We start from the raw sequence: 7,069 nt of genomic DNA, 5'->3' as shown, positions 1-7,069 counted from the left end.
ATCGATCCACCGTCAAATTAGGATAGGTGGCCACCACTTAGATCAGGAGATTTTTGAGTGAGTGTGGCCCACTCAATGATGGGATCAGCCTAATTCTTTTTGTATTCAATATTTATGGTGTAGAGATTCTGCTGGAGGGTTTGGATACCATTCATACTAATAGTGGGCTGCACATGCAGGTAAAACGAACTCTCAAGGTAGAGGGTATTTTTATCATTTGGTGTAAGTTCTTTTTATCTCTATCGGGAAAGGGAGGAAATTGCAATAACTAAAGCTAGAGGGAGGAAATTACAGTTATCAGAAATCAGAAGTTGTATATAAAGGACATGAAGGCCTATCTGTTTGATTGTATCATGCAAATGGCTTCATCATCTGGAGACCTGTCGCTACAAACCTATGCTGCAAATGCTCCGATTACAAGAGAACGCAAGCTCAATCTCAATCTTCAGGACCAGATGCCTCAGCCATGTACTTTCTTCCTTAGATTTTTTTATTTTGGTGTTTCGATGTTTATCTTTTTTTAGCAGGAATTAAATAGAGTCTGTAATGGTGGTGCCCATGATCTGGTGATCTGAGCCGTTAAGCTGAGAGGTCCTGCATATTAGTGAAGCCCCACGAAATTTCCAGGTTCGATCGAAATCCTACTCATTCAATATTTCAGCCTTTATTCTGCATCATTGCTGATTTTTTGTTAACTGTCCATGTGTGGGCCAGTTTTTGAAAGATTAGGATCTTCCAAGCCAGTGGGCCCACGTTTTATAGCTGGGCTAATCAGATCAATGGTATGGATCACTGGATCATGGGGTGACTGGTACATTCTTGGCACATGAGTAAACTTCCTGCCGGTCAAACATGCATGATACTCACGTGAAAAAAAAAAAGAAGCTTTCTGATCGAATCACCAGATGGGTTGCACGTACATTTTATATGGTTTTAATTAATGTATATATTTTTTTAATAGTGTGGCTTATCTTATATTTAGATTGATCAAATTCGTCCATTCTTCTAAATATCAGGACTGATTATATCTATTAACAAGTTGGATATTATACAAATATCATATGGAGCCCACAATTCTTTACTTTTCCACCTTCCTTTTTTCTTTTTTCTTTTTTTAAAAAAATTATATAATTGGCACTACCATAATATTACCACTCAAAAAGCACTTCCTGGTATTTCTGTTTGTAGAGGTATCATTTGGTAAAATCCTAAATTTTCAGGAACATTTCTTAAAAATAATAGATTATATATATAAATTCAGATTTGACAATTCGTATATGAGATGCCATGTAGCTGATGGAGAGGCTGCATTTCTGACAAGTGCGCCTAGGTTTTGAGTTGTGATTTCAGCCCATGGATACTCGCTCGACCCGACTTGACTCGGTACTTTTGTCTGGGTGAGGGTTGGACTCGGTCCGGATTAGTCCATGGTAGACCTGAACTTGGACTGGGTCAAGAATGCTGAACTTGGTACAGGTCGAGTTTAGGTCAGGCCTATATCAAAACCGGATCAAGTCAGGTAATCCCTATCTCAGTCTGGCTCGACTTGATGCCTAGTTCTAGTTAGGTTCAGGTCAAAGCCCACCTCATGGATCTAAAAGATGTGGACAAACTTGGCCGAAAGACCCACCCAGCAGAAAAGCCTACGGGCTGGACCAGCCCATTGACAGCCCTACAATGATGGGCACAAGCAGAAATCTTGCATAGAGGTGAGTTTTTGGGCCTCGGGCCGGACTCAGGCCCAGTCCGTGCGTAATAGTCAAGAGTGGGCTAGGGGCATGTTTCATGGGCCCTAGGTGATCTCAGCCTTAGGTGCAAGATTCAGTAGGCCCATGCCCGCTGACAGCCCCATTAGATTTGTTTACTGGTCCTCAATTAGTCCATGATGTTTTCATAATTCTGACATAAAATTTCGCCTATTTGTGTCCCATTTATTATCAGATCTGGCTCGAGCAATTGTAGCCGCTGATCCGGCCCATCCAAACGGGTCGGATGGTCATGATCACAACAACATGAGTGTGCTCCAACAACATGCATCTTTCTTTGATAGAAATAAAGATGGAATTATCTATCCGTGGGAGACATGCCAAGGTATGAATTTTTTTTTTTAAATTATTTTAAATTATTTTAAATTATTTATTTTAAGGAAGCTTAAACCTTGTTGTGTGTGATATTTGCTTGAGGATCAATTGAAGAGGTGATTCGCGACACACAAGTTCGGAATTGGCACGTGTGTAAGATCTGTTCCATTCATCACGTCCGTACGACCATGAATTTCTCTGTCCCAAAAATTAGACGGTCCACATCGACAAATTGACCAACAACCTGTAACCAACGTACACACGTGGCCCGTCTGATTGGTGGGCCAGCCCATGTTTACAGAGGCCTTGAATGATGAATGGTCCAAGCCAGTGGATCGCCTTAGCATTCCTCGCACGTGCACGCGCGTGTTTGGACTCATCAAAGTTTTACTTTGTGGTATAGGGTTTCGAGCTATTGGCTGTGGTTTAATCCTTTCAAGCATGGCTGCAGTGCTCCTCAACCTTGTTCTTAGCTACAGTACCCTCCCTGTGAGTAGTTTTCAGTTCCAGAAGAGTAGGACCCGAGCTTCTGTAATCTGGACCATTGTTCTGTTTGGCCCTGTTGTTGATGGACCATGCCTGAAATACTTACTACATTGGAAGATCCTAGCCATCAATCTTTTAACTTCCTTGAGTTGAATGTGAACCACTGGTATCACTGCTAGCTAACAAAATGTCATTAACATACAAAATCATCATAACGAACTTACTCTCATTGGTTTTAATGTAGATGCATTTATCTGCAGTGTTTTTTACAAAGCCATATAAGGAAATTACTTCATGAAACTTAAGGTATCACTGTCGCGATGCCTGTTTCAACCCATAAATGGACTTCTTAAGTTTGCAAACCAAATATTTGGAGCTAGTAACTAAAAAACCTTCGGGCTGCAACATGTATACATTCTCATTTAGATCCCCATTGAGAAATGCAGTCTTTACATCCATCTGATGTAACTCTAAATCCATATGAGCTACAAGGGCCATTATGATCCCGAATGAGTCTTTTTTAGATAGACTGCGCAGCGCATCACTGAAGTGGGGCCCATTGGTTTACTCAATCATCCAGTCCAACTGTATGACAATGTAGACCTTTGATCGGTGAGGCTAACTAAATAGAGTTCTTATACTTACTACATTGGAAGATCCTAGCCATCAATCTTTTAACTTCCTTTAGTTGAATGTGAACCATGTACTTGTAAGTGACAAAAGGAATGGCTATGGTTGCGCTAATGAGAAGATATTTGGGGAATTGTCCATCCATGGTGGGATGCAACAGACCGACGGTATAGATTACAGATGGTTTGGACCCATCCCAAAAGTGCATAAATCCTGAAACCATTGGTATTGGATGCATATTGGATCTAAAGTAGCTCTGTTAATGAGTACCAGACCTGCATTGGACCCAACCCGATTTTAATAGTCAATCTCCACAGTATTATAGGTCATCACTATTCTGGCTCATCCACCTCACATGTGACACTCATGTAGGGCTATCTAGACCATCCAATTTTTTGGGCACATTGTGGATGGAGCATATGTCTAAAATTGCACTAATCAAGCAATCACAACTACAAGTAAAAGAGTGGATTGCCCTTTTGGGTCATGCTTCTTTTCATAATAAATGGGCCCATGATTTAAACGGTCTTGATTTTTGTACAACTCTGCTTTAGTGCACGGTTGAATTTGTATCACCATTTTTAAATGGTAGTGAAATTAATATTCAACAATGGGCCAACATTCTTTATGAGGGTGGAAACTTCTTATAGAACTTTGAAAGTGGATAACTTAACCATTTGCGCTAAAAGCTTAAATTGATAAGGCGTGGCGAATTAATTCTTTTATTTCATAATGTAGGACCCACATCCTATGCGTCAGGTCTTTAGCCGAACCTCACTCGTGGGCCACACCTCACATGGGTTTCGTATCACATGAGCCACCTACCTCACATGAACTGCTGTATGTGCGACCTAACCTCACTCGTGGGCCACACCTCACATGGGTTTCGTATCACATGAGCCACCTACCTCACATGAACTGCTGTATGTGCGACCTAACCTCACTCATGGGCCACACCTCACATGGGTTTCGTATCACATGAGCCACCTACCTCACATGAACTGCTATATGTGCGACCTAACCTCACTCGTGGGCCACACCTCACATGGGTTTCGTATCACATGAGCCACCTACCTCACATGAACTGCTGTATGTGCGACCTAACCTCACTCGTGGGCCACACCTCACATGGGTTTCGTATCACATGAGCCACCTACCTCACATGAACTGCTGTATGTGCGACCTAACCTCACTCGTGGGCCACACCTCACATGGGTTTCGTATCACATGAGCCACCTACCTCACATGAACTGCTGTATGTGCGACCTAACCTCACTCCTGGGCCACACCTCACATGGGTTTCGTATCACATGAGCCACCTACCTCACATGAATTGCTGTATGTGCGACCTAACCTCACTCGTGGGCCACACCTCACATGGGTTTCGTATCACATGAGCCATCTACCTCACATGAACTGCTGTATGTGCCCCGATATCCCATAATCCACTCTACTTAACACAGATGTGAAAAAGACCATGCATTAATAAGTGGCATTACATCTACGCTTTCAATCACTAGTCCATAGGCCCCACTTGTACAAATGGGAAAAAGCATTAATGGACAATTGTCCATCACTAATCACAACTACTTAAAATAATTTCAACATTTCTAGGGATATCTACCTTCCCTCCTACTCCCCATCTACATCAAGAACATCCATAGGTGCAAGCATGGAAGTGACTCAAGAGTCTTATAACACAGAAGGAAGGTCTTTTTCTCAATCTTATACCTTAATCATGTGTAATTATTGTGTTTCATCCATTGCTTAGATCATCTCAATGATTTTCTTCGGATGGACAAGTTTGAACCGTCGAAATTCGATGCTATTTTCAGCAAGTATTCTACTACACACCCGGATGCATTAACATCGGAAGAACTTAGTACGATGCTTAGAGCTAATCGCAATCTTACGGACTTTAATGGATGGTAGGTGTTATCTTTTTTTATCTTTGTTTTTCTTCTAATAAAGGAGATTAGAGCTTATTTACCTTAGTTGGGCTTTCACATGGGCCAGGCCCAATACATACTATATGTTGAGGATTCTGTGCATTTGGACACATGCATTAATGATCCAAACGGTTCATATGATGGGGCTGACCATGGATAGGTGACATCCAAAAACTTTCCTAGAATGGAATATTTCAAGCCTTTGATGGTTGAGCCATGTTCTTAGGAACATGGACCCATCCATGATTGAAAGGTTAGAATCATTCCATCCTTAGTCTTAAAACCATGATTGAGCCACAAAGCAATAGTGGGTCCATGTTGGGTTCAGGCCAGAATTCATGGTTCACTTTGTAAACGACCTATGTTCACTATCTAGACTATTTGCCTCCCTGTAATTCACTAAATTGTTAGAAATATATCCAATGTAGGAGACATGTAAACCAATCTAAACTATGGTGCATATTACAAATATTATGCTGATGTGATCCGACGATCCTAACCGTCTGATTGGTGGCCATCTAATGCTTGGTTATAAAATCTTCCTATTCAATGGACGGAATATGATGATGAAATATCGTCCATTCACAGAAATGGAACATGGAATTTGGATGGTATTTATGTATCAAATTGAAGAGGACATTCATAGCACACACGTGCCAAAGTGCCACACATATAACAGATCCATACCATTAATCAAGTGGGACCAACTGCAAAACATGGCCATGCCAAAAATCGGGCCAGTCCTCTCAGCAGGTGGAACACGCACCTATATTCGATGACTGGACGGTTCAGATGTTATTGGGCAGTGCAAGCGCAAGGTGGATCCTTCCTGATGAATGGCCATGATCTGTCACACGCGTGCCACACTACTTGTCATGCTAATGGTGTGATCATGTGCAGGATACTGAGCTGGACAGAATGGAAGCTTCTTTACATTTTGGGAAAGGATGAGAAGGGATTGCTGCACAGAGAAACCATCAGAGCCGTCTATGATGGGACCCTCTTTGAACGGCTAGAGAAGGAGAGAGCTTCGGGCCGCAAGAGGGCATAAATGGCATGGTGGGTCCACATGCATTAGGGAGGGCCACCAGTGATCACAACCGTGAACCTTTTTAGATTTGGATTGATAAACTTTTAGATATGTACTTGAAAAATAAAACTTTGTTGACATCTCCTATTTGCAATAATGCAGGCAGGAATCCCGATTTGTATTTCAAAATGGGAATTTTGGAATTCCCTTTTGAAATAGGGGTGTGCTTGGAAGTCTGTCCCTACCAAATGCATGCTAAGTTATTACCATGGAGATCGTTTGATGTAAACATTAGGATGGTCCACCCATCAGGCAGGCCACAATTTTCCACATGTTAGATAAACATCATGGTGGTGCCAGGTTTTGCACGGTTCAGATGTCCCACACTAATCAAACGCTGGTAGGATAGAGAGGGTCCATGGATAGTTAACATACAGCCATCTGCTTAAATATTAATTTGAGCTTCTTACATGTAGATAAACACTGTATTAAAATAAATAATTTTTTACTTGTCACAAATAGAAATTTTTTATTTTGCATTGTAATTGGCTTACGCCACTGACATTGTGGTCACTGCTACATTAATTGCAGTCTTCAGGATAATCTGAATTCCAAAATAAATTGAGCTAATTGTGGTCACTGCTACATTAATTTTTATTTGTGGTAAACAGATGATCTGAATTCCAAAATAAATTGAGCTAATGAAGACTTGTTTAGATACATAAAAATAAGTTAATTTTAGAATTTAAAAGTTCAATGATAGACGTGACAATGGGCTGAGCTATGGCCTGGCTAGGGTTAAGCCAATCTTGGACTTAGGTCTTAAAAGACCTAACCCTAGGCAGGCTAAAAAGGCAGAAGCGGTGCCCTTCGCTCCACATGTTTGGGGCTAG

At 41.4% G+C, this 7,069-nt stretch overlaps 1 pseudogene; it reads left to right on the top strand.

The window, feature by feature from the left end:
- The first annotated feature begins 359 nt into the window (after positions 1-359).
- On the top strand, positions 360-6,316 carry LOC131252154 (peroxygenase-like; annotated as a pseudogene).
- The last annotated feature ends 753 nt before the right edge of the window (positions 6,317-7,069 follow it).

The sequence above is a fragment of the Magnolia sinica genome, chromosome 7 (genome assembly GCF_029962835.1).
Source record: "Magnolia sinica isolate HGM2019 chromosome 7, MsV1, whole genome shotgun sequence".
NCBI classification, from domain to species: domain Eukaryota; kingdom Viridiplantae; phylum Streptophyta; class Magnoliopsida; order Magnoliales; family Magnoliaceae; genus Magnolia; species Magnolia sinica.
The sequence above is the reverse complement of the archived record's forward strand: the minus strand, read 5'-3'. Positions and strand labels throughout refer to the sequence as shown.